This window comes from Anser anser (genome assembly GCF_964211835.1).
Source record: "Anser anser genome assembly, chromosome: 1".
Lineage (NCBI taxonomy): Eukaryota > Metazoa > Chordata > Aves > Anseriformes > Anatidae > Anser > Anser anser.
The window spans coordinates 107,439,989-107,467,634 of NC_139720.1; the positions used below are offsets into that span (position 1 = coordinate 107,439,989).

The following is a 27,646-nucleotide window of genomic DNA, read 5'->3' on the forward strand; positions in this document are numbered from 1 at the left end:
ATCATTATCATATCAGTGGCATATGTAGTCCAATCACTCATTTCCAGCAGTGGCTGATACTAGTCAGATCTGGCTCAACTCTTCTCAACAGAGTAGGCAAAACTATTCAGTGGATTCTGGAAAGATAAGAGCAAAAAGACAAGGAAATATCAACTGTAGTTTTGGAAAGCCAGAAGCTGAGAATAGGTGTAGCTTCAGCTCTGAGCAGCACAGGTTCCAGGGCTCCATGGAGTACAAGGGAGCTGTAAGTAGGCTACAAGTCATTTTCTCTGCTAAGTGAAAAGTTCAGAGGTATTGCAGAAGCACTGCTCTGTTTATAGTCACTGGTGCCTTTGTGTTTGTTTTGTGACTGGACAGGGAGGGGAGGTAGAACAAGAGAGCAGTGACAGCAGCTGACCCTGGGGAGAACAGTCTCCTTTCTACAGACCCTGGCCTTGCCTCAGGTAGCAGCAATTGAGAGCATCACTCTAAAAGGACTCCAGGCGAGACTGAAGTGAACTATTCTGGTAAAAAAATGACTCTTTTTTCTTCTTTTTTTTTCAGGTGTGAGGGGTAGGGTTATTTGATTTCCCTTTTTAATTTCCTTTGGATTTTAATCGTTTCTGGAACTCCACATTTATTAACCTATTGATTTATTGGGGATAAGCACAGGGACATGGGAAAAGGAGTTTAATTAGTCTGCAAATTTCCAAATGCATATATAGTGCATATATAGTGCACCTTCACATTTCAGGTGTTCCAGTTCTTTGGAGTTAAAATCCAAAAAGATCAGCTCTTGGTGCAGATTCCTTAAGTGTACTAGAACTATAATATTGTATACATTTTCTGAACCCATATTCACCATTCTGTTATCTGAGCTTATTTCTCCCAACTTCTTTATTTCCTGTTTCCTCCTAACCTGCTCCTTACACCATGTATCACTGATGTGAGAAACAGTTCAGTATAGAGCATGGTCCTGGCAATGGCTGAATTTCTGGAGAAATCACTAACTGGAATACTGTGGAGTAGCCATAGACATGTGTCAGCTGGCAAGTGGTAGCTTGCTCCTGTGCAAGGCAAAAACTTTTGTACTTACTTGCTTTTATATGCATGTACATTACTGTTGAACTCAAAACAGGATTGTTTCAGACTGCAGTCTGTATAACTGGTAAGTGAGCTTTACTGTGTGTGAGTTACAACTTGGCTATCTCTGTACAGAATGGTTTTCTGAGAAGTCTTCGAGCATTTTCATGAGCATCTGAAGCAAGCCCTTTTGTTCTTTGTCATCCTTTGCATAGCTCTTCCCATCAACTGAGCAGCTCTCTCTAAAATAAACTGGGCAAATCAGTCTTTTTTTTTTTTTTTTTTTTTCCTTTTTCCCTTTTGAAGTCAGTATTAGAAAGCAGAGCATGTACAGAACTGTCGTTTCAGTTGTCATTAAATAGGGTAGATTTGCTGACAAGATCTCTTCAGGCTGTTTTGTGAGTGGTTTACTGGTCAGCTGAGATAGTTTTAAGGCTATGAGCCTTGAACATGAACAATGAGAGCAGAACTGACGCTACTGATGTACTTATTTTAAACTTGGGAATTTCATTAAAGTAAGGAGTTTCATTAGGTGAATGCGTGTGTCTATGTTTGTGTGAGAAACAAATTGTTATATGAGAATTTTGAGTTCATCATTCAAAGCAATTGGAGAGGAAAAGAAACGTTGTGAAACCTTTTATTACTTCATGGCAGCAGCTTGGTTGCAGACATGCACATTAAATATTATTTCAAAAGTTGCTACTTTTATGACCTTTGTGACAGACTGGGGTCTAATTAACTCCTAAGGATTAGTTCTCTGATCATAGTTGAAGGAGAGTTGTCTTTTTTTATACCTCAGACTGACTTGTGATTTTATGAAGCACTGCATCTGGTTCTTAATAGTTGTGTCATATTGTATTAAGTCATACAATAATATCCTGAAAAGATTGATGCAATGATTTATGGCATGTCATATCTTGCTGTGTCAGCCAAGGAAGTAGAGCACATACAGATGGTTCTTATCTGTAAGTGGTTTGAATGTATGGAGTTTTAAGAAAAATGAAAATGCATTTCATGAAAAACACACAGCATAAGAAAATCGGTTTTTATACTGAACTATAATTGTTAGAATTACCTTTGTCTTACATACTTCATAACTATGAATACTGGCAAACCTGGGAGGAAGAAAAAAATAAAAAAGGTAGTAGGATATGCAGTACAAATAAAGAATCCCTGCTGTAGAAAGAACTATTACGGATCCATTTTCAGCAATGCACGACAGGAGTCTTCTTCGTAGTAACATTTGAAGCACTAATGGAGTCTAAAATCTTCAAATTCAAGAGATAAATGCAGTGATGGCACAGATGAGACTTTGAAAACTGTACTTAAGCATATTTCTTCCTATATAGTATTCCTGGTGTCAATGTCAAAAAAAAAAAAAAAAAAATCACAGATATGCGTTGAACATGACAGCAAAACCTGAAAGTTTCTTTAAAATATTCACCTATAAAAAGAGCAGACAGCCAAGTTGTCTGGCCACAAATCAGTTAACAACCACCTGTTAGGTACTAACTTCCTTAAATGCACAAAAGAATGTTTTTATAAGCAGATCATAAATGTATATGGCTAAGGACTGATTTCTTCAGTGTCCCTAAGCGTGTGAAGAACAAACAGCAGGCAATGTAGGTAAGGATATTTCGGAACTGATAGATTTGTCTTCTACTCCTTGGACGTTTTATAGTAAGTAACTCTTCAACCATATAGGTTGTGCATAATGTTCAATAGTATCCATCGCTTCCACCTCCCTTCAGAGTTTTTAAGACCAGGAGAAACAGTAACTAAATGTGTAATGCAAATATCTAAAACTGTATTTAAAACAAGAATGGATATAAGACAGAAAATCTACAATTAGCTGTTAACTTTAATGCCATGTCCTAGTTTTTTGAAGGACACTGCTCAGAATGAACTCTGATTTCTATCTTCTAGTACCATTCTTTCCAATTACACTTTAGATTTTCTGTCATATTACTGCCCTTCTTAGAGAAATAAAATAGCTGCTTGTGTTCAAGGCAAAAATATTCTCAACTGTATGGGTTTTTAGGAGATATTCTGAAGATAATAGTGGTTTTAAGGCAATGAGGATGATGGATCTCATGGCTAATGTGTCATTCTTCTAATTAATTTAACTAAATCACAGTAATTTACAATGAACTTGTTATAAATATATTAAAGATAGAATTCCTGGAATTATGAAGCAGAGACTCTTAGCAGGGTTTTAATCTTTTCTAAGAAAACAAACCGTCCTTGATGATTAGGGAAAAATTTGCACATAATGAGTGTTAATTTCTATGTACCTATGTTGGAGTAATGTGGTAGTACTACATTTTAGTATCTTCTTTTCCATCTATTTTTCTGCTCTGGATTTTATGGATATGACACAATTAGAAGATGATTACTCTTGATTCCATGTGCTATTTTTACATGAAATGGTAGGCCATTTCTTTTACTGAAGGAAATCTTAGAAGCAATGTTTTTAGAACATCTTAGCTACATTAAGAAATGTGCTTTTAAAATACATGTGTTTTTGATTTATTAATAAGTGACTGAGGTTGATTTCTTGTAGAAAAAGCACGTCCTTTTCCTATCCTCTTATATCTGCAATTTCTAATTTTTCTCAGTCTATTACAGTCAGAAAATATTAGGCAGATAAGCATGTTTAATTCAAAATAACCAATTTGTTCTGATTAATGTGTATGTTCCTGTGGTATTTCCAGAGTTAGATATATGTTTGCATTGTATTAAGATGTCCCTTCTAAAATGACCATTACATGAGATTGTTCTGAAGGGCCCTAAAGTCAAGATGCCTCCAACACAGTGGTCACTAGATAACATTAAGACCAAAAGGTCTAATAAATACTAAAATAAACTAGCACTAAACTTTTCATTTCAAGATATGCAGGTTTACAAATGCTGAATTTTAGGCTAAAATCAATTGGGGACCTTCTTAAAAATTATAGGTCCCACACATTCAGTGAAAATGGATTTAGTGTTCAAGTCAGTTAAGAATCCTGAAAACTCAGGGATCAACTTGAACAGATATAAACAGAACAAAACTTCCCTTAAGTTGTTGTGATGGTTCCACACCAACAGGCAGTTAAGCTCTACCATGCCGCTTTCTCAATCCCTGTCCTCAACAGAACAGCAGGAGAAAAATACGATGAGAAAAAAAAAGAGAAAAAAACTCATCAATTACTGTCAGAGGCAAAACAGACAGCATAGGGAAATCAAAGTAATTTCTTACTTATTGATAGCAGACTACAGCAGTAAGAACTAAAAGCAAACACCTTCTCCCCATCCACCCTCATCTACCTCCTCCCCTTAGGCAGCACAGGGCAATGGGGAATGGGTATCATGGTCAGTCCATAACACTTCATTTCTGAGCAATCTCCCCCATCATTATCTAAACACTTCAGCCCTTTGTTTATAGCAATTTCTCCTGTGGGATCCTCTCCACAGGCTGCAGCTCTGGCCTGGGGCCTGCTCCTGCGGGGGCTCTCCATGGGCCGCAGCCTCCTCCAGGCCACATCCACCTGCTCCACCGGGGGCTCCTCCACGGGCTGCAGCGTGGAGATCTGCTCCGTGTGGGACCCACGGGCTGCAGGAGGACAGCCTGCTCCACCAGGGGCCTCTCCACAGGCCTCAGGGGAACTGCTGCTCCATACCTAGAGCACCTCCTGCCCTCCTTCTTCACTGACCTTGAGGGCTGCAGGGCTAGTTCTCACTTCTCTCTCAACTTCTGTGTCTCAGCAGTTTTTTCCTTCCTTCAATCTGCTCTCCCAGAGGCCCACCCAGCATGACTCAGTGGCTCGGCTTGGCCGGCAGCAGGTCCCTTTCGGAGCCAGCTGGAGCTGGCTCTGATCTGACATGGGGCAGCTCACAGAGACCACCTGTGTTGGCTCCCAGCTGCCAAAACATTGCCATGTAAGCCCAGTACAGCTGTTCATCTTGTTCGGTATCAGAATGATGATACTAAAAATGAAGTAACTTCTCAAATTTGAATAAAAATTGTAATGATCTGTTCTGGCTTTCTGGGCCTTTATGTTTTCACACAATAAGCTTGCAAAACTTAATAAAATTATTACCACATACAGTCATTTGTCAAGTTTGTAATAACAAAATCCTAATACAGATTATCCTTATGAAATGTTATTTCTCCTTTTGACTATATGGCATGGTTTTGATAATGGAGTTTATGAACTTTATTGTCTTTTGAGATTCCTAGTTGGATAAGTCTTACTGTCATTTAGGTATATCTTATATTCTACCTTACAAGTTGTTACACGATCTAATATATATTTTTAAACAAAGATCTCAAAAAAAAAATTGATTTTGCATTTGATTTTCCATTAACCCTGCGTTATAGTTTCCTGGCCTTTACCTCAGAAGTTGTAATGTTTTATAGCTCCCTAAGTTAACCTTTTCTGACTTTGTACTTAAATACAAATATATTACAGAAGCCTATTAATTATCCACGTATCATAGACCTTTATTTATTTTTATTTTTATTTTCTATTGCATCAGTTTTCATTCCATTTCTGTCTCCCCTTTTGATAACATAGAAACAGTACCATTAGATGTGGAAAGCTGATGTTTCATAGCTTGTGGTCAATTGCACTACTTCATTTTTTAATTGCCCTTGAATGACCTTTTGGCAGCTGGTCCCTTTGATGTTTCTGCACTTTGAAACTACAGGAGGAAAAAAAAAAAAAAAAAAGGAAGAAAATACTTAGATGACTTCCACTCCTGCTCTTGCAAACCACAAGTGCTTACCCCTGCTTATGTCAGCGAGGCTAAGAAAGTTCACATACTTTCAGAACTGCATTCTGGTTCAAAAAATGGATTTTCAGAAGCTGTATGTCTCCTAGGAACTTATGTCATCATCTAGGTATTCAGAATTGACTTAAAAAACACAGGAAGCTATGATGAAAAAGACTTTTTAGAGAAAGAGAACCTTGTGACAATAGGATTCTTTCTGGAAGAATGTCAGCATAGGTTGTGGAGAACTGAAATAGCTAACTATACTGTGAAAACAGCAGCTCAACTTAAGTTCAACTTTAATGTGAAAGTTAAGCAAAATTGCAGTGGGATGCTTAAACTCATTGTCATAAGCAAGTATATCAATTAGTATCAGGAGAAAGGATTTTTATTTTATTTTATTTTTTAATAAATAGAGCAGATTTAAGAGCAATGATATAACGTATAGAAGGAAGAATAGTATGCAAAGGCAAAAGGTCTATTAGGTTGGTCATAAAGACCTCAGAAGCTGTTGCTTCCAATCAGATTATCTAAACTCAGCACAGTACTGTCAGACTAATAAAAGTGGTGTGAACATTAGAAAATTGTGAGTTGTGTGGGTGAGTTTCACAATTTAAGTTGTATGGTTATGAGTTTAAATGTGACATACATGGAAAATAAGGAATATCGGCTTAAACCTTACAGTATGTCCATGGAGAGAGACAGCCATTAGTAACTCATTAATGTAAAGTAGTCCTAAATTTAATGTTTGATGACTTATGTGGAAGGTACTACTTTATAGTTTGCTTAATTACAAAGGAAATATTTTGGAAGAAACGGAGTGTCATGGAAAGACCAAACACAGCTTTTATGCTTCTTCTTGTTTCAGTCAGTAATTCAAGTTAAGAGCAGAATTTGACCCTGCAATTGGCACTAAAATATGCTTTGATTCAGTACAGTTCAGAGTCTCTAATCTCTGAAAATACCTGATATTCACAGAGTTGTAAGCCTTTTAAGTCTGTTAGGCTAATTTATCCTGTACAAAGACAAATACATCAGAGTATTAAACTTCCTCACCTCTTTGGCATCAACAGTTGCATTATCTGGTTATTGTATTTTTACCTGACATCGCTTGAAGTTAATATTTAGGCATAGAAACCCAAATCCATCATCATTTTTATGTAATATGAACGTCAGATTAAGCCAATAGGAAGTAACCTAGATCTGAATTCTCAAAACTTTTTTTTTCACTTTTTTTTTGGGGGGGGGGGGTTGGGAAGGGTGGTGGTGGTGGTGGTGAATGTATTCAAGTGGAATAAATAGGCATCAAAGAGATAAAGATACACAAGAATTGCCTACAGGCATCCCTTAAGGCTTTTAGGTGTTATATTTAGATTTATAATGCAATCTGACTAAAATGCTAGCCAGCTTGTTTCCTGCATTATGTTAAATTTAGCCTGAAACCTCTCTGGTAAAATCTTGAAGCCATATGGTCTGGTTAGTATTTAAATAAGAGACTTCCCAAGAAAACTCAGATGCTACTGATTAAGTCTGTTTCAGCTTCCTTCCCTTCTGTTTTTCTCAGATTAATCCATCTTTTGAACAAAGGTACTGGCAGTACTTCCTTCAATAACATTCCAACAGAGCTTCAAATTTGAGATTTAGACCCACAGTAGTATTCTTAATATTATTCTTTTCTCTTCTTGAAATTTGACTGCTTTTAATAGACTGTATTTCTTAATTCTGTGAATATTTGTTTGCTAGAGACCTTATATCCATATTGATAACTGCTATATGTAGTTGTTGATAAAGAATTTCACTTTTCTGAGATAATTAGGGTTCTCTAGCAAAATATTCATCAGAACATGGAGCAGAGGAGGAAATAGAGAAGAAACTTGTATGAATTGGGTAGAAATCCAAGTAATTTTCTATAAAATAGAATAAAATGTGCTTATATTTTACAGGCCATCTTTTGTAAAAGATTAACAATTTCTTATTTATATTTAAAAGATAGAAGCTGTCCTTAACAAAATCCTAGTTCCCAACAAATTCTATATTTATTAAATATATTTTAGTAGCTTTTAGCACACTGTGGTGTGATGAAAAAAAACATATCAAAGCAGACTATGAAGTATTGGGGAGAAGGAATGAAAAGGGAGATTGCTGTGTATGTGAAATCTGTATCCAGTCTAATCTTTTGTTGATATTTATTGATAAAAGACTGGTTTGGATGTCATTTGTCTTGGAGGATTTGAGATTTGGCTTTGGGTGTGGCTTGATGTATCACTGATGATACCCCAAGAGAAGCTAAACACCTGCTCAGAGTAAAGCTGCCAAGTCCCATAGCTCCTGTAGGTTTAAGGCTCTTTTGAAATGTAGCTGAGCTGCTTGCTTCTTCAATATCTACACAAGTATTCAAAAACTGGTTTGGTTTTGTTTTAAAGTCTTTCACAGAATTATCTAGCTATAGTGGAAAAAATAACATGAGCTTTCAAAGAAGTACTAGAAATATGAAGCTTATGTAGGGGGTTTAATACTTTGCATTTTAGATACCAAGATAATAAATCAATCAAACATTAATTATTTCAGGGCATAGAAAGAAACCTGAAGGACGTGTTTTGAGCCTCCAGTTCAAAGATTTCAGATTCCTGTATGCTGATGATATTAAATATCTTAATCCCATTTTAAAATAGAAATGTATTTTTCATTCACATTGTAATCAGATTAACGGAGACTTTTTTTTTCTTTGCCAATTTCTGATGAACAAAATAGGTATTAAATGTGATCTCTAAGATTTATACTGAATATTTGCACACTGTGCAAAGAATTGAAAAATCACTGGACTTTTAAGGGATCCATTTAAAACAGTAGGTGATTCAACTTCTCAACAAGGTAAAATGAGTCTTTTTCCCTAAAAGTCAAAACACTTACGTAATCTGTCTCACTTTTATTGCCTGTATGGGATCAGATTCTTCTACACTGATTGCATTTAACAGAAGTCAACTAAATGAATAAAAGTATGTATGCATTTTTTTTAATTATTGTTACAGTATTTTTTTATTAGTACCTGTTTACTATTAGGCACAGTTATTTAACTATATTATTGAAGGTACTTTCAAAATGGACTGGAAAGGGAAGAAGGTAGTGTTCTTATGAGTCTTTAGAAGGGGTAAAAGTCATGAAGAAAGAATGGTAGTTGGAGGCAGTACTAGTATGGGGAGCAGCGGCAAGAGACAGCAGAAGTAAAACTGTCTGCTGATTACAAGGTGTAGTGGGTGACTACCCAACTCCTCTACTTCCTCACTGTCAACCCCGAGCAGTGCAGTGGCATGGAGAGTTGGGGTTGCAGTCAGTCCATTAAAGCTCCCCTCTGCCGCTCCTTTCTCCTCATCACACTGTTCCCCTGCTCCAGCATGGGTACTTCCTATGGGGTGCAGTCCTTCTGGATAAACCCATTCTAGTGTGGATCCTCTCCATGGCCTGCTGTTTCCTTAAGGATATATGCCCCTGCATCAGTGTAGGATCCTCCATGGGCTGCAGTGTGGTTGCCCGCTCCTCCCTGATCTCCACAGGCTGTAGGGGAACCTCTGCTCCAGTGCCTGGAGCACCTCTTTCTCCTTCTCCTGCTCTCCCCTTGCTGTCTGTGCAGGGCTGCTCCTCACACCATTCCCCTCACCGCCCCCTGCCATGCGGTGTTTGCCCTCCCTTCCCCAGGCTGCCCCTGAGGTGAGGCGCCGCCATCTTGGCTGCGGGGCTCGGCCGTGCCCTGTGGTGGGGCCGTTGGGAGCAGCTGGGGCTGGCACAGGGCAGCCCCGGCATCGCCTCACACAGCAGACCCCAGACCCCTGACACCACCTGGGCACCTGTACCCAGCATACAAGTTATAGTGACGCACAAATTAGAGTGAAATTTTTATTGTGACCTTGATACAGTTTTTGTGTTCTAGTTAGGCTGAGAAGTAATGCACGCTAAATGAAATAAATACGCTTAGTACATATTTTACCCTACCAAAATCCATATAGCTATATCACCAGGGAGAGATTTCATAATTTCCCATACATGTTTTTCACAACGAGCAAACAATTTCGTTGCTTTCTTTCACTGTTTTCGTGGTAAGGAAATATAGGTGTCTTGGTATGACAGTTTCTCATGCAGCTGAGATCCAGAAATTTTTGACACTAGTGGTTGCTATCTGAATAGATTTCCAGAAATTATTTTGCTGACAGAGCTCTGACAGGTGAAAAAGTGAAGCTCTGTCAATCAAATATGACATTTTATGTGATTTATTTTTAAATGACATCTCTCCATAAAAGGCATTTCCCAATTTCTATTTATGTTATGACTCCATTGTTTGTGAAAGGCATCCTCTGATCTTGGCTAATTTTTGCTAGGGTGATTGGCACAGAGGCCAGGATGTGCCTCCAGTGGTCGCTGACCTCCATGTGACTGATAAGCATTGGGAAGTTAGTATGCTGCCAGCAGACAAGTTAGCTTGGCAAAAATGTGAACAGAAAGTGGGTAAATAATGAAGCACGCTTTGATCTTTCTAGACTTCCTTCTCCTTGGAAGACAAGCACCAACTTGGTAGCAGTGTCTTGGCTTTTAAGAGTCTACTCTTCCCCTCCGCCCCAACCCAGTCCTCAGGGCTGTGTTGGTGAGTACTGTTTCTCAAACTGACTGATGGAGTCTGCCAAATGTACTGCAAATTTCTACAATTTTCTGAGGTACCTGCTCTTTCAACTTTTTCTCAAAACTGCCATGTAGATAAGAAGTCTAACCTACTGTTTAATTCTCTCAGTTGTGACAGTGAGGTTCAGTTTCTCTTAGATTAGCACTTTTACATTTCTGAGGTGTTTAAGTCATAAGTATATATATAAGCAACAAGGTTTGCCAAATTCTACTTTCCTTTAACTTATCACTAATTGTTATTAAAAACAAAGCAAAACAAAAACCTTAAAAATAAGGTTCAGTACATAGCTACATCCCAATTATTGATGCTTACTCAAGTACTGCATCTAATATTGACAGCCTCTTGGAATTAGCTTATCTAAATGAGGTATACTTCTAATTTATATCTTTCTAAATAAATGACTACTCTAAAGAAATTGGAAATTAATAATTTATTTTTCATTTGGTGTTGTTATTGTTATTTTTATTATTTGAATCTTGAAATACTTTAATTTTGTTCCTCTTTAAATATTAAAGTGAGTAAGAATGAACAACAATAGTAAACAGTGAAAAATAGCTATAGAAATTATATGGAAAATACAGAATAATAAAACAGTAAGAATAATAATCTTTGGTTCTCTTTCTGAAAAACAAAATAGTATCTTCTTAACAGCAAAAATAGAAAAATGTATACAAAGGACTTGAGACAACTTTAAGATTCCAATTAAACAGTTTAGCAGCTATAGGTCCTTTTCTCACTTTAATTTTTCCTTGTGTCAGACCCTGTGTCTGCCTCTGTATCTCTGGATGATATTCCACAATTTATCCCTCTTTTTCTGTTATGTCTCCAAATGACAATAGTGCTCTTTAGTAAGCTTATCACATCTTCAGGTCCCAAGCTGTTTGGCTGCCTTTATAGATTTCCCATTTGCTGTATCTGACCTGTTAAAATTGTGGTGACTTGGGAGATCCTCTTCAAAACAGAATACTTATCTGTCAGAACATAAATACAGAGGAAAACAGATAAAGCAACATAGCATCAATCAAAAAAGTATGTGTGTTTTCCTGACTTTCCTCCTACTAATCTTCGACAACAGTGAACTTCTAATATCTAAACTTACTTTCTTTATTCGTCCTTCTAATTAATCAGTATGTTTTAAGTCCCTTCACACTCAGTTTGTCCTACAGGAGTTGCCCAGACCTGTACCCAATTATTTGTTTAGTTTTGGCACTTAGTCTCAATTGTCAGAGTTAAGTTCTTCTGCCTCTCCCTCTGGGGCACACACAAGAGGCTCAAATGAGTACAGCGTAATCTAATAATTCTAAGACATGAGTCTTTAAATACAACATTCTTTCTCCAATTTTGAAAGAACAAAGAAGAGACCTATTGTTTGGTTCTCCCACAAACATTTTGGAAATATGTGGCAAGCCAGATTTTGATTTTGGTTTGAAATGTCCTTTTCTGTCAAGCAGACTGAACACTGAAGTTTCCACAAAGCTGTCAGGTTCAACATTCTCAGAGCTGCTGTTTGCACTGCAGTCTCGGTCATTTTGAGCAGGGTGGCTTTATGCCTGGGTATTTTGCATTTCAGTATAAGACCCAACTTGGAGTTCACCAAAAGACAAATATTCCTACCTTCTTTGTTATCAGAGTATTGAATATGCAAATTATGCTGAAATCCCTCTGCCATGCTTTTGGTGTATGCTGGAGTACCCGGTATCAGAATAGGATAAAATTCCCCAAAATATATTGTCCATTAAAAACTGGAACAGATCACATATTTGGTCACAAGTGCCTAAGGTAATAAGCTATAGTGATTCAGATCACTGAAACGCTAAAATGAGTCATGATAATGTTAGAATTACCATAATCTGTCTGTTAGAAATCAGTAGGAAGTTATCAACTTGAAGAAATAATCTGGTCACAATGACACTTTATTCTTTTGACACTTTTCTATATTACATGGCAAAATAACAGACAAATTATGTTCTTTCTCATTAACCAAATGCATTCACTATATATATAGAAAATTGTTTCAATCCTAAATGTAGTGCCTTAGTATTTTCTTTATGGAAGAGTAATTTTGGTAAAGTTTTTTATAGTAACATTGAAGAGTAGTGGCATTTTCTGCTTGCAGTACAAAATGGGACAAAGCTCATCCTAAGCAGAAACAAGCTATATTTTTTGGGAAAAAATAAAATAAAATCACTATATTTCAGTGTTCGGAATAAATGTGCACAGTTTCCAGTTCTGTTGTGCTGCCTGGCAAATACATTTTAGAATATTATCTTCCAAGTTCCTACAGCCTGATTCATTGCCTTAATTTTAGTTTTAAACTCAATGCTGAAAAAGTTCAGATCCTTTTCTCATAGGAGTTTTCAAAAGAATTAATTAAAATATAATGAAATAAAGTGAGTGGTTGAATGGGTTTCTGAGCTAGTTTCATTTTTACTAGGGAAAGAAGTCTGGCAGGGTGCGAATAGTAAGTTCCAAGGGACTGGTAGCAATGTAGGGGAGCTCTGTGAACTATGCTAATTCATTTAGCTACAGGAAGCTGTATATCAGAGGTTATAGAGCTGAAAAAAAATGCCAAAGAGCCAATTTCTTCTTCTGAGACAAGAGAATCAAAATGGCTTTATAAACTTCTCATGAGAAATTCAGCGCTGCAGGGTTTAAAAACAGTAGTTCATTATAGGCAGCAGTATCTTTTCCCCTGTGGTCGGGAGGCGGAGTGCGCTAACCTGGTGCTTGCTGTCCTGCTCCAGAGCTGCTGCTCCTTCTGCTTCATGTTTGAGATCCCAAAGGGGCATGGGAACTACAAGCAGTTTACATGCCATGTAAGGCACAATGTGTTACTGGATAAATACTTTTTCTAAGTATGACTGAATGACCTGAAAAACTAGGTTTAAAGATTTTGTATAACAAGCTACACCAGGTTTAGAACAGTTCATTTAACACTGCAGCAGGTCGTGGCCTTACATGTGTACTGGGTCGGGCTGGGATGTTAACTTTCCCTGCAGCAGCCCATACAGTGCTGTGCTCTGCACTTGTAGCTAAAACAGCAATGGTATCACACCAGTGTTGTGTCTGCTGCTGAGCAGTGCTGGCACAGCATCAGGACTCTCTCTAACCCTCCTAGGGGGTGGGCAAAAAATGCGAGAAAAGAAACATCACCAGGGCAGCTGACCTAAACCAACCAAAGGGATATTCCATACCATATGATGGTATGGAATACCTTTACTTGTTTTGTTTAGTTTTCCCTTTCCCCCTCCCTTTTCCCCTTTCTTTTTTTTTTTTTTTGAGGAAATTTTTTTTTGAAAAATGAGAGACCAACATGAAAAAAAAAAAATCAACATTTTGCTTTGATTTTCTTGTAACAGTTTCAAAAGGAAACACTATATAACCTGGAAAAGCTAGCAATGTATTGAATTACTTTAAGAAATTGTCCTTTATCATTTAAAGTACTCAATGAATTTTACTTCATGCTGCACTTAAATATTATGCCGCAAACTCCTGAGACATCTTTGAAAATCATTTATTGTTTTTGAAAATAATTTCTTGTTCCTCATGAAAAAAGGAATTAATCTTTCTCTTTCTTCTACCTTTATTTGTATGTTTTACAGTGTGATCAGACTACAGTTTGCAGAGGATCTTATTTATTTATTTATTTTGAAATAAATAAATAACAATGTAAATAAGGATATACCAAAATAACAGGTGCTTTCCTAATGTCTATTATATTGCAGTAAGGCAAATGCAGATTGGTAAAATCGAAATATCTGTTGGGGAAAGCACCTCATGGAAGAAATCACACTTCTAAGTACGGAGCGGTTTGTTCTTTCTTGTCCCTACCTGTCTTTAACCTGACCATACTGATAAATACCTCAGCTTCTAACTTCTTTGATAGTTTACTGTCTCACAAAAGACTTTGCCTTTAGTGGACTGAGATCAGTCATTTACTCTTTCATCTTTTTTACTCTGCTTTGACACTTTTTTTATGTCCTATTCCAGGTCTTTTTATTATTTTTGAGAGCAAATCCCTTGTAAATAGGGAACACAATTCTTTTTTCTCTAGTTTTCCAACATAAATTGTCAAAAAAACAAACCTTTATTAGAGAGTGCATCTTTAACTGCTCCTTAAATTACTAGTTGCTGCTGCCAGACTTGCTGAAATTATTTTTAAATCCCAGAAAGTTTTCCTCTGCTTTCTCATAGCTGTGGGTGAAAACATCCTAGCATGTGACAGAAGAAAAGAGCATCAGGAGGAAATCAGTTCAGGCCTTTCTGATTATTGGAGAAAAATCAGGGAAGTGATATATTGTGACCTCAGCTTGTGTGTGGAAAGGGAAGATCCAGTAACAAGAATAGAAATAACAGGTGGGTAGAAGATGAGAATGCAACTGATAGATGAGGTAATAAAATAGGATACAGAAGAGATTATCAGGTTCAAATTTATTCAGTATACTGCAAATTCTTAAAAGATCTGCTTTTACTGCCAACATCCCCTTAAACTAGCTGCCTTTTTAGTTGGTACCATTAATCTTCTCATTAATGTATTAACAAAAAGTCTCAATATGAAAGGAAATAAGGGAGAAGAAGAAATTTTAAAAGAAAGTATCATTCTGCCAGAAACCTTCTGTAGTAGGTATTTTCACAAGTTCATAAGTATTTCTTCATTTTATTATTTCCCTTTGCATTCACAAAATTTTGACAGTTATTAGTTACTCTTCATTTAAGGATACACCATATTTTCACTATTTTTTCTTATTTTGATAACCAAAAGTTGGCATTTGTAAAAACATCTGTAACAGATGTAGCTGCTTGACATTTCCCTAGAACACTCCCTAGAACCCTAGAAGTGGCAGATAACAGTACCATGTTTGGGAGCAGACTGCCATGAGGACAAAGTCCTGGTGTTAGCTTTCTACTAATTAGGTAAATTTACACTTGAGGTTACATTTAGACCACCCATTTGCATCAATTACCTCAATTTTAATAGTATGCTCACTATGTCCCATAGCTACTTGGGATGCAATTATTTTGACAATTATTAGCAGACATAATAAATAATTCACAGTATACTAATGCAAAATAAATCCATTAAGACTAAAGCCCTAGGGCAGAAAGCTTGGCTTTTGTAAAGTCATGAACAAAACACTTTTCCTGGAGGCCAAGTTTCCTACTGTGTGACAACATCCAAGAAGAATGGACAAAACAGGCTACAGAATGGATAAAATTATAATGCTAACATAGTAAATCCTATGCTTTACATTTTGCTAAAGCTAAAAAAGGAAACTGTTGGTTCTATCATACTTGGTAAACAGAAATATTTTCTTGAAAAATGTCAGGTAAAGTGGATGACAGGCACATGAAGGACAAGAAGATGATTGAGAACAGACAGCTGGATTTATCAAAGGCAAATTGTGTCTGCCCAACTCAGTTGCCTTCCTGATGAAACAAATACCTTGGTGGACAAGGAGAGAGCAGATGATGTTTCTTGACTTTGGTAGGATCTTTAGCAAGGCCTCTCACACTATTCTTATAGCCAAATTGGAAATACTGGGTAAGTGTACAGTAAGGTGGGTGAAAAGTGGCTGAACCATCAGGATGAAAGGTCCCACTGGCAGTTTGTGACAAGTGGTGTCTCTCAGATATTAACACTGGCAGTACTGTTCTATGGCTTATTTAATGACCTGGATGATGGGAAAGAATGCACCCTCAGCAAGTCTGTGGATGATGCCACACTGCGGGGAGGACTTCTGTTTGGAGGGATTTTGAGAGGCGGGAGAAATGGGTTGACAGGAGCATCATGAAGCTCAACAAAACGAAGGTGAAGTCCTGGGGTTGGGATGGACTAAGTTCATGCAACGGTGGTGCCAATTGGGTAGAAAAAGAATGAAGTGAGTGTTCACAGCTAATTAACATGTGAGTGTTAATTAAGATAATCACTTACCTTGATTATGAAGTAGATTAGACAGCAAAAATCTTTAGTGCCAAACTTATTGTCTATGTTGATCACCCTGCTGACCTCAAAAAGTCTTAGTACTTGATAGAGAGTTAAGAAGGATGAGTCATTTTCTGTATTGCAGGACTTGCCACAACACTCAAAAATAAGACACTGGGCTTTATTTCAGAAATGCTAAAATGTCAATCATTTTGTAATAATTTCTTAAGTTTGTTTCTCAAAATCATTCTCAAAATGTTTGTAGAAGTCATTCAATTTTTTTATTCATACGTGCCTTGTTTTACATGTAATAGTCCTCAAATCTTTATTCTTTAATCATTTGCTGTATCCAGTCAGGACTTTTCTTTGTTATTGTTAAGAATTTGGAGTCTACATGAGTTAGAACTTATCTGTTTACAAAAGGAGTTTGTTTTATGTGCTGGTATTAAATGGCCAATAATATTTTAAAATCGAGATTTAAGGTTGGCTATAAAGCCTTAACTTTGAGAATGTGTACATACAGAAATTATCATTTTTCTCATAACCAACTGACAATATTACATCTACTTGTCTATAAATTCAGTTTATTTAAAGATAAAATTCTGATTTTAAAGAAAGAAACACTGTAAAATACACTGTAAAATAAGCTAAGTAATATTGTTTATTGCGAAAATGTCTCTTCTAAAAAGTATCTGGGTAAGTGGTCTAAGATCAATGAAAATTAACAGAGTTCCTTTAGTGACCTTTTGCTCACTTAAAGTGGAATTAATCCAAATTAGATTTGATTCTGATGAGATTATAAAAAATAAATAAAATACCTTAATGCCATTTTTTGTAACCTTTGAAATTAGTTTATTACATGGCTCATATTTTGATTAAACTTTATATAGGTTTCATTTGATTTCTTATCATAATAGTTTAAGAAAAAAAAAGAAAAACATAAAAAGCAAATAAATAAATAAACAGCCTCTAAAGCTGAGAATATGTAAATACAAACAAGTCATTTTAAATTAACTAAAATAGTTAATAGTTAATTTAAATCAGAAAGGAAAAAAAATCTAGACTGAAAGAAAATTGTCTAAGTGAAAAGGTCTTACCTAATTGCTTAGTAAGAGTTTTAGGGTAATTTAGTCTTTGGCTTCTGTACTAACTCCAGGACATAGACAATGAATTCCCTACTTGCTTTTGACTTTTACAAGCCAGAGGTTAACTTCTACTTCACATTAAAATGAGATGAAGTTGCTAGGTAAAACTAATGACAAATTCATCATCATGTATAGAACTATTTTCCTAATACCGTAGCAGGTTTTAAAATGATGAATGAACATAAAGGCACGTTGTATAAAAGTGATTTTTCCAAACATGAAAAAAATTGAAGTAGAAATTAAACAGAACAACAAACTTAAACGAGACCCTGAAATAGTAGAGAAAAGACGTATGTGGTTATGTAGCACATTTGTGACTGACCGTCAGAAGTTCCCCCCTTTCTCAATACTCAGAGGGTATGAGTTATTGCACACTCCAGTGTTATGAAAGGAGAGTAAGTACATCTGAACATAATACTGCATTTCAAGGACCTTGGTATTTCTTTCCCTGTTTTTTTCAACTGTTTCTATTCAACTGTTCTATTTAAGGTCAGTGGCTGGAAGCAGGTCACACAACTCTCCTGCTGATCTGGAGAGTTAGCATAGAAGCATTAAACAGATGCTTTCATTTACATTAACAACCTGTGCTTATTCAGGTTGCTTGTTGTCAAGCACTTGTTGATCCTTAGAATTTTCTGTAGAAATGCTTTCTCAGTCAATTCGCTATAGCAAATGAGAAATAACTTTATAACTGAAAGGGGCTAAGAAAGAGCAACCTACAAAGAACTAATATTTTTAATCAAAACCATAATATTTTTAAGACAGATTCTTACTACTTTGCTAATGTTGAAAAGAACTTCAATTTTCTTACTGTATCCATATCAAAGTCTTTCTATCCCTTATAAATAAGTTTATTAATAAAATTGTTTATTTGTTTGAGGCCATAATTTATTTGGAGTTTGGGACATTTCTGTCAAATAAGTTGAGCTGAAAAGTGACTAGGGTTACAATTTTCAATTTCTTCACAAAGTGTATTGAAAAACTCTGAATTTACTGTCTTGGACAGATCTTTGAAGTGATGTACACACAGGCTTTTATAGCTGCATGTTATTCTGATGCTGAGATAGACTTCTGTATGTGTGACAGGATGGTGAACAATGCATGATCTTGGCTTCCTTTCCATGTAAATGATCACAGAATCATAGAATCATTCAGGTTCGAAAAGATGATGCATATTCTTAATACTGCTGTGGAAATAGTGAACCACTTTAATTTACATGGACATACGATGGAGAACTTGACCTCTGCAATTACTTTTTTTGCCTAATTAGGTATTAATTAAGTCAAGAGAGACATTCCCATTAACTTAAATAGGTGTTGGTCTTCAAACCCTAAATAAAGCTTTATATTTTATATAGCATTTATGCCACTATAAATCAGGAAAAAAAAAAAAAAGAAAAGAAGTGAATCAATATCATATGCATTCAAATAATAACTTAAAATAATGCTTGAAGCATTGCTTTATTTATTGTTGCTGATAAAGTATTTCAGCAAGAAACTGGCATTTATTTGCACGTTTCTTAGCAGCACAAACAAGTTCCAAAATCACAGATTAAAATTCAAGTCAACCTGTGTTCATGCATTGCAAAAGATTAAGGGAAAAACATATTCAAATTTGGCTAGACTGGGTTGAGTACTGATCTTAGTGTGTGTAATGTCATTTGCATTGCACAGTGATAAACATGTATTGGAAGTTGAAACAACTCTTCAGTCAGTTATGGCTGCAAAATTTGTATTTGCATTTCTGATTAAAAATTGTCTATGTTTGCCTGTGTTTAAAATAGGAAAAAAATGAATATTATGACAGAAAGAATCTTGTAATCACCTTACTTGAATCTTTATGAATTTTATGTGAGGGTACTTGATTTCCATGATAAAACCTAATACAAGAGCACTAACTTAGTAATTGTAGTGAGGGAAAGTAGATGACTTCTATAAGAAGAATGTAAATGCACCCGAGATCATTTTTTGATGCTGAGGGCTACTGAACTCAGTCTAGTCTGTGCTACTGTGTTTGCTGTTGCCCAGAATAAATTGAATATGTCCCAACTGCAAGCTATTGGCCCCAGCCTTAGCACAGAAAACATCATTCAAGCTTTTGCATCCTCACAGCTATGTCGTTCTGTTACTGCAGACACACAGTGTTCCTCTTTCATCTGCACTGTGCAGGGCATGTCATCATGGCTGCAGCTGATTTAAAAAACAGGTTCAGCTCCACAAGGCTTCAGGCGGTGGCACTCATTGCTTACTAGAGATTGCCACCATGCCTCTCACATTTGTTCTCCCTCTCTCCATTTCAGGATTTTTAGGCTTCTGGGGTTCCTGCCGTTTCTGCTCATGTCCATGCTGTGACATTTATCAGGCAATGTGAGGTCCAGTCCAGTTTCCTGGATTTCTGAGTCCACCAGAACCTCCAGATGCTTGAGGTTCAGCACCTTTAGGTAGAGAGTATGTTTCTGATGGGATGACGTTACGTGATAAAAGTGGCGTCCCGTGGGAGCTGGTGCTTAAGGTCCGATGCAAGAAAGCCCATCTCCCTAGACACCACTTCAGTGAACCCTTTTTTGTGGAGAAGGGAGAATAGCCATTGTGCTCCTGCGCTTTGCTATCTCTGGCTGTCACTATACAGTGTGCAGCTGGCTTCTGGTCTTCAAGGCCACAACAGTATGGTGATAGATAGAGAAATGATAGCAAGGCCATTGACACATGATTAGTGTCAGTGGTATTTCTTAGGCCTCTAGTCCTCTTGTTCCCTTCTATGAACCGCCATAGGCACAGAACACCCATAGGCACAGAACACCGACGAACAATACTCTGAGTATGTCGGTTTGTCTGCCCTTTGTGAGTAATCCGAAGGAAAATTCTTTTCCTGCCTGAAGGTGTCAGTTTGCAGGTGAGTAGAATGTCTTATGAAAGATGCCATTTCCCAGTTACAAACATGACTTTGGCCACAACCAGAAGCATCATACTTGCTTCAGCTGATCACACTGATGTCAAGAATCATGTCACTCCTTCTCAAGGGGCAGTCTTGGTGTGTGATTTCCTGCAGTGCCTTCAATTACCTGTGGAAGGCCACTGGTGAGCAGTTTCAAAATGTAGTGTCAGAGCAGAACTAGTCCTTCCACTGCTGTTTATCAGGCTGTCCTTGCAGCTATGAGGATGCAGACACAGATTATAGCCTTTCCTCTCTTTTTAGTAATGTGTCTCTCAGTTGGATCTCTTAAGTTACTTACAGGTCTCTGTGCCTTCTGTTGTCACTCTGTGGTCTCCTTTCTTTATCTCTGTAATTTAAACAAAAAAGAAGCACTGTCAGAAAATGCCTTCTGTCCTGTATTAATGTTTTGTTTGCCATTTCTCCACAGTCAAACCCATTCTTCTCCACAATATCTTGGTTATTCTGACCTCCTTCCTTCCTATACACCACCACCTCTGTAGCAGAAATATATCTAGGATATTCAAACATTTACAGGGCCTCTGTCCCATAAGTCAACAACCTTTACTATTTCCTTGACAAAGGCTAAGTAAAAAGTTGGAGCACTGTGATACGGGGTGAGTTGCTCACTCCCATAAGGAAAAGAGGCTTTCCTAGAAAATTGTTCTGAACCACAGAGCTTACCAAATCCTGGTGATTATGACAGAGTGGTGCTGATGGCAGCATGTGGGTGAGAGGAGTGCCTAGTGACTGACCAGCAGGCCTTGGAGAAAGGCTACTGTTGCAGCAGCAGAGTGGGTGGGAGGCAGGGGTAAGAATATCTTTAGTATTATATATTATATATATTATATACCTTAAGTTCCTTAAGTACCTAAGGAACAGTGGGTTCAATGGCATCTGAAGATCTGTCGGCTGACATGCAGCTGCAGTTGTGCTTCAGTACACTGAAATGATGATGTATACTTCCCTCTCAGTTATTCCATTTTGAATTTTATCACTTATCTGAGTTGCAAAATATAACTACCTTCTTCCCCCGCACATATCTCCAAATCATGGGATAAGTCAGGCACATGGTGTAAGGGAGATCCAGACAAATCTGGATCTACTTTGTTTCTTACCCCCATTTCTCTCAGACAGCAATGACAGATACCCTCTTCTGAAGACACCCGTCAAAAACACTCTGACTTGGGCATGTTTGGTGTGTCAACGGAACGAAGGCAAGTTCTGTAGCTTCCTAGAGTTAGCTTTTTGTAACATGATACTGGAACGTGTGTGGCATGTCAAAGGGACAGAAGTGTGTACTGATGTGATGCCTGTTGTGATACTACTGGAGGACAATTCTGAACAACTGTATAGCAACAATTATCGTTAATTGCTATTAATATTTAAGAACTTCCTCTAACAATCTGCTAATTTCCAACTATGTTCAGGAATTATCTGAAAGGCTGACCATTGACACAGGACAAAATTGTATCAGTTCAGTTTTGTTAAAAAAAATAATCTTGTAGAAAATGCCAGTGCCTGGGAATGCTCTTAAATACTGCCCTATTTACTAATACAGATATTGTTTGTGATGCTTCCTGAATTGGAATGTGAATTGCTTTACTTTCAAGGAGGCCTAAAGAGATTATTGGGAATTCTTGTTTCTAAATGGAGCTTTAGTTTACTATAACTTCTGATTCAGGTGTTTAAATTATGCTTCAAAATTACTGTGAGAACATCCACTCTTAATTTTCAAGCCTCAAAAAAACACCTTTTTTTAAAAAAATAAAGAAGCAGGAATACATTGAGAAAGAATAAGCTGTATGTCCATTTCTTGTAGAAGCTGATTGTAGTACGCTTCTAAAAGTTTCAGATAGGTAGGATGAAACCTTGATTTTTTTTTTTTTTTTTTATGTGACTACTGAACTAGAAAGTGATTCCAGCAGTGATGTATCTTACAGGATATGAAGAACTAATCCCCATTTCTATTTGGTATTCTCTTTCATATTCTTCCAAAGATTGAGTTATTCTTCTTTAATACCATTAGTAAAAAGAATGCTCTTTATTATGATCACTTATTGCAGCATTCAGACTTTGCATTCCGCTTGGTCTCTAAATCCTTTTCAGGATCATTTCATTTGAGAGTCACAACTTTATCTCCTAAGTGGTTTGTAAATTCTTTGTTGCTAAATATTATTTGCATTTAACTCTATTACAAGTGCATATTGAAGCCTTTTAAAAAACGCGTTACTTGGAGCAGTTTTTATAGGTTTAATGAAAAAACTGGATGGCATTATTGAATATTAAATCAGATTTTTCATATAGCATTTTCTGGTGAAGTATACTCATTGTCATAACTACTTTTTTTTTTTTTTTTTCCCCTTAAGAAACTGAGTATTACAATGACTTCACTCTGTCTTTCAACAGACAATGCAAAAATATTTTTCCTTAGTTATTTTAGCCATAAAAAAATCACAGTTTAAGGTTGTAACACTCATTAGTGTTGTCTGTTTCTTCTGTCATAGGTTTTATTTAATTTACAAACGTGTTTTTAGAATAGGAAGTTCTGTGTATTTCTTTTTTTTTCCTAGCAATCCTTTTCATTATTTTTTCCCCTTGGACATGTTCAACATTATAAGTGAAAGTCACATCTCCCATTTTCACTTTTTTTTTTTTTTTTTTGGTGTTAAGATTCTAACCTCTCTGAATCTTTGGAGGAAAAAAAAAAAAAAAACAGATATATGATATGTTTGAAAAACACTCAAACACAGAAAGGAGATTATTAACTGTCCCTTTTTTGTTGTTGTTTTGTTTTGTTTCAGGTAAACAAAGAAGGATGAAAAAAACAGATGGCATGAAATTCCTAACTTTTGACTACAGTAGAAAAGTATTTATATTTTCCATAAAATCATTACATTACTGGATCAATATAATTTTAAAATGCAGTATGAATTGAGAGTTACAAAAAATATTTATATTCATTTAGTTATCATTAGTGAGATCCTCAGATTAAAAAAAATAATTAGTAACCTACTGACTTTGAAATCTAATCTTCAGTTACTTATACCTCTCTTACAGGAAAAAAATAATTTTACTGAAAGTCTTTTATCAGTACAATATTATATGTTTTCTTTTAAAACTGTAAAATAAAATCTGATGGAAAATTAATTAATGGGATGGTATTGCTATTCAGTGGAAGAACTTGGCAATTTCTGTAGAACTTTATTTTTTCCTCCCCACTGATGGAATTAATTTACTTCTGAATTTGATGGAATTAATTCACTTGTGAGAAGTATTTTCTTTAAAATAAATGGTCCAAATCTCTTCCTATAATATGAAACATTTTCACAGATTTCTAAAGTTAAACCCACAAGAGTGGGCATTTGTCCTCAGGAAAATTGTATTAAATATGCAATACAGTTTGAGGTACTTGGGAACTTAAATGACCAGTGATGGTTTAGCTAGCCTATGAGAACAGAAAGCCGGAGGTCTAACTCATCCTAACCTTTGTCATGACTTTACATATTATGAATCACTTTTAGGAAATTATCACTGTGAATCACTGTATTTTCAGAAGGTTGTAATTCTGTATGTACTTCCAATTCTTTATGTACTTATAATGTGTATTTTTAAAAAGGGCTCAGCGCCAACTGCATTTTGAAATGAATATTAGAGACCTATAGGAAATCACTGCCAATGAACAGGATTAGAGAATCATTTGGAAGGTGTAAAAAGAAAAATCATCCAATTCCACTGTGGGCCACTTCATAAAAAGCTACTCTTTTGGCAGCAAAACTATTCAATTAAATTAAAAAAAAAAAATCTGTTATATCTCAGATCTAAAGGGAAATTTATATCCTTTCCATTCTTCTATGACTTTAAAGTGAAATGATTAGGAAAAAAAAAATCAAACCTTTGTTTAAAATATAGCTGTTAAGAGAGAGAGAACTGTAAAGAAAACATAAGGAAAACAGACACCAATGATTCCAGTTATTAAGAGATTTTTTCTCTGTGCATCTATTCTTTACAGAAGGTGAATTTTACAGCAGAACCATGCATCTTTCATTCTTAATGATCCCAGAAAATATCATTTTTGAATGAAGAGGTTTACAAATTCAGCAGGCAGCTGCTAAATTCATAACATACAGTGTCAGGTAGCCTTTTTTTTTTTCCTTAAAGATATTTCTTATGTGCATTTTTATGTTATAAAATAGGAAAAATAAATCAAAGCAGATATTTATGTTTAACTGCCAGATGAAAAACTATACATGCAGTCTTTATAGGAGAACTTGAATTTCTGAAGCTGATGTAAAGCATGTTTTAAAATGAATCCTATATTCATTTTTTCAATTTTGGACAATTAAAAGTACATAAGCATTGTTGTCTTTCTAGTGGAGGTAGAAATTCACTTACTCAAAAAAAAAAACAATTTGCATCTTCTATTGAAATGCAGAACACGCTATCAGTCTATAGTCATATATAGTTAATAAAAGAGTTGTATGAAATATTTGTCACTAGTCATTCAGTGCTTATCATGCTAAGTCATAGTTGCATATTCTGACATCTGGTCTAGCAATAGTAAATGCATTATGCTGTTTAGATAATTTGGTTTTCAATAATTGCATAAAATGCTTCAAACATAGATAGATAGATTGGTTGATTACACTATTTGCAAATCATGTTCCAAATCCTTTTGTTGTTTGGTTTGCTAGTGGTATGAGATTTTATTTATTTATTTATTTTTGTTATCTGATCTCTTTGTCATGTGTTCAGTTAAATCTTCATTCTGTATAGTTTCATTTTCTTCATTTTGCTAGCCAACTTTGGTGCATCCCTTATTACACCAGTAAAAAAATCCCCTTCAAAAGTGGGAATAGCATTTCAGTAGAAAAATTTTGGTTTTAATATAATGATAATCTTGAAGGAGTAATAATTGTTCTCTTCAGAAAACGTCTTTATGTTGGTATTGAGAAGAAGAAATGTCCTCAAAATGGTATGTCAGAATAAATGCATTTTGAATTGCATAGGCTTCCAAGGGAATTGTAATTTAATTGCCTTTATGTACTTGTTTTTTTTTTGGAGCTAGCTTCTCAACCTGGACAATGCTTCCGTTAATGTACCATTCTGATGATTCACCATGACCTTCTTTCCAGGAGAAAATATAAAAGCACCCTTTGGAAAATAGAACAATGTCAGAGAATGTGACCAGAAGAGATGTGTTAGAGCAAAACTAATCAAACTGCAATCCTCATAAGACATAGCAGGATATATATATATATATTTTAATTGGACTACTTTTGTATGTGATATTCAGCCAAAAAAATAGGTCCTTCTGAGGAAAAATCAGACAAAAGCACGATTTATTTTTAATAACAAGTTATTTCTACTTGTCTGCCAACACTAACTTTTTTTCAAGGAAGGAAATTGTTAGTACAGAGAATCCTAAACCAGTTGCACTGTAAAGCTCAGAGAAAAGGCTAAAATGTACCTTTTTACTCCACATCTGCAAAGAAAACTGAAATGGTTGGGCATTCTTCACTTCTACCTAAACTTTCCCTGGTGTGCAATGCAAGGAAGATATGTCAGTTGCAGACATTTCCCAAAGGGGATGTGAATTTAGGCAGCAAAAAGCCTGCTAGGCTAGCTCACAAGAGTTTATGTGCTGCAAGTGTACTTGAGGCCTTCCAGATTTTCCAATACACCAGATTATCAGATACTTAGTTTATTTAAATAATATTTTTTCTGACTTACTTGCTGTCTTTGAAAAGCAAAAGGAAGTTAAACATGCTTTTTTTCTTGTTCAATTTCAAGTTTTCTTTCAGACCAAATGAAGACGTATTTTTTACATCAGTTGGTATTAAAATTATTTCAAAAAAGAAAAAAATACATATTTTTGTTGACTATATTTACCAGAATAGTTTAAATTTGAGATGTAATCTTGCTGTGAAATACAGAGCACTCTGTTATAAAAATCCTACTAGAATATAGACACTAGAGTTACTCAGCCATATTTGCTGATGTCAGTGACAAAAAAATGTTATCATGACTTTTTTTCATATGAAAGCAAAGCAATTATAGATGAGTTGACAGATGTCACCTTGTTCTGTTGTTTAAGTTTGCTCTGTGTTAATCTTTAGTCTGAAGGACTGAAGGCTCAGGACATGTTGGCTCAGGTGTAAGTGCAGCCTGTCCTTGTTTATGGAGGTTTGTTTGTTTGTTTGTTTGTTTTTGTTTAGGTTGACAAATGAGAAGGTGTCCTGGTTTCAGCTAGAATAATTTTCCTCCTAGTAGCTGGTAGAGTCCCATGTTTTGGATTAGGATGAGAAGAGTGTTGATAACATGCTCATGTTTTAATTGTTGCAGAGCAGTGCTTACACTAAGCCAAGGACTTTTCAGCTTCTCACTCTGTCCTGCCAGCAGGCAGGCTAAGGGTGTAGCAGGAGCTGGGAGGGGGCAGATCAGGACAGCTGACCCAAAGTGGCCAAAGGGGTATTCCATACTATATGGCGTCATGCTAAACAATATACAGGGGTGGCTAGCCGGGGTGGGGGGGCCGGCTGCTTGGGGATAGGCTGGGCATCGGTCAGCGGGTGGTAAGCAATTGCATTTTGCATCACTTGTTTCATACACATTATTAGTAGTAGTACTATTATCACTATTATTATTATTATTTCCTGTCTTAATAAACTGTCTTTATCTCAACCCACAGGCTCCATTTTCCTGTTTCTCTCCCCCATCCCAGAGAGGGAGGGGGGAGGGTGAGTGGTGCTTAGCTGCTGGCTGGATTAAACCACAACAGAAGGAAAGACCACAGCCAGGCATGGGACAGTCAGGCTGAGTTATGCTTAACAATGCTTAACCATCCTGACCATTTTCTCTTAAATCACTGAAAACTGTTAGTATTCATCTCTGTACTGTGCTATTAATAAAATTAAATTTTCCAGGCCAGAAACATGCTTCAAGATGTTTGTAAACTGAAGTTGTGTATTTTATTACCCCGCAAATGGTGTTGCATTTTAAATAGGTTTAAAAGTGCTACATCTCTCTCTGTATGAGGTAGCCTACTATACTAATTCTATTTTATACCTTACTGAGAATTTCTAAAGAAATAGAAATAGGAGATATGACTTGATGAGCCTCTGTCTGAGTTACTATACTTGATGTTCCATTAGCTTACA

At 36.1% G+C, this 27,646-nt stretch overlaps 2 long non-coding RNA genes across 3 annotated transcripts; both read left to right on the top strand.

The window, feature by feature from the left end:
* The first annotated feature begins 361 nt into the window (after positions 1-361).
* On the top strand, positions 362-27,518 carry LOC310883688. Its single transcript, XR_014573650.1, has 3 exons — positions 362-506; positions 23,291-23,355; positions 27,178-27,518. It is a non-coding gene; the product is annotated as an uncharacterized lncRNA (long non-coding RNA).
* LOC310883678 lies at positions 7,064-17,230 on the top strand. 2 transcript variants are annotated; one of them, XR_014573642.1, is made up of 4 exons: positions 7,064-7,404; positions 10,347-10,520; positions 14,681-14,842; positions 15,814-17,230. It is a non-coding gene; the product is annotated as an uncharacterized lncRNA (long non-coding RNA). The 2 variants fall into 2 exon arrangements; XR_014573643.1 differs by lacking the exon at positions 7,064-7,404 and having other exon boundaries at positions 9,801-10,520.
* Positions 27,519-27,646: the final 128 nt, after the last annotated feature.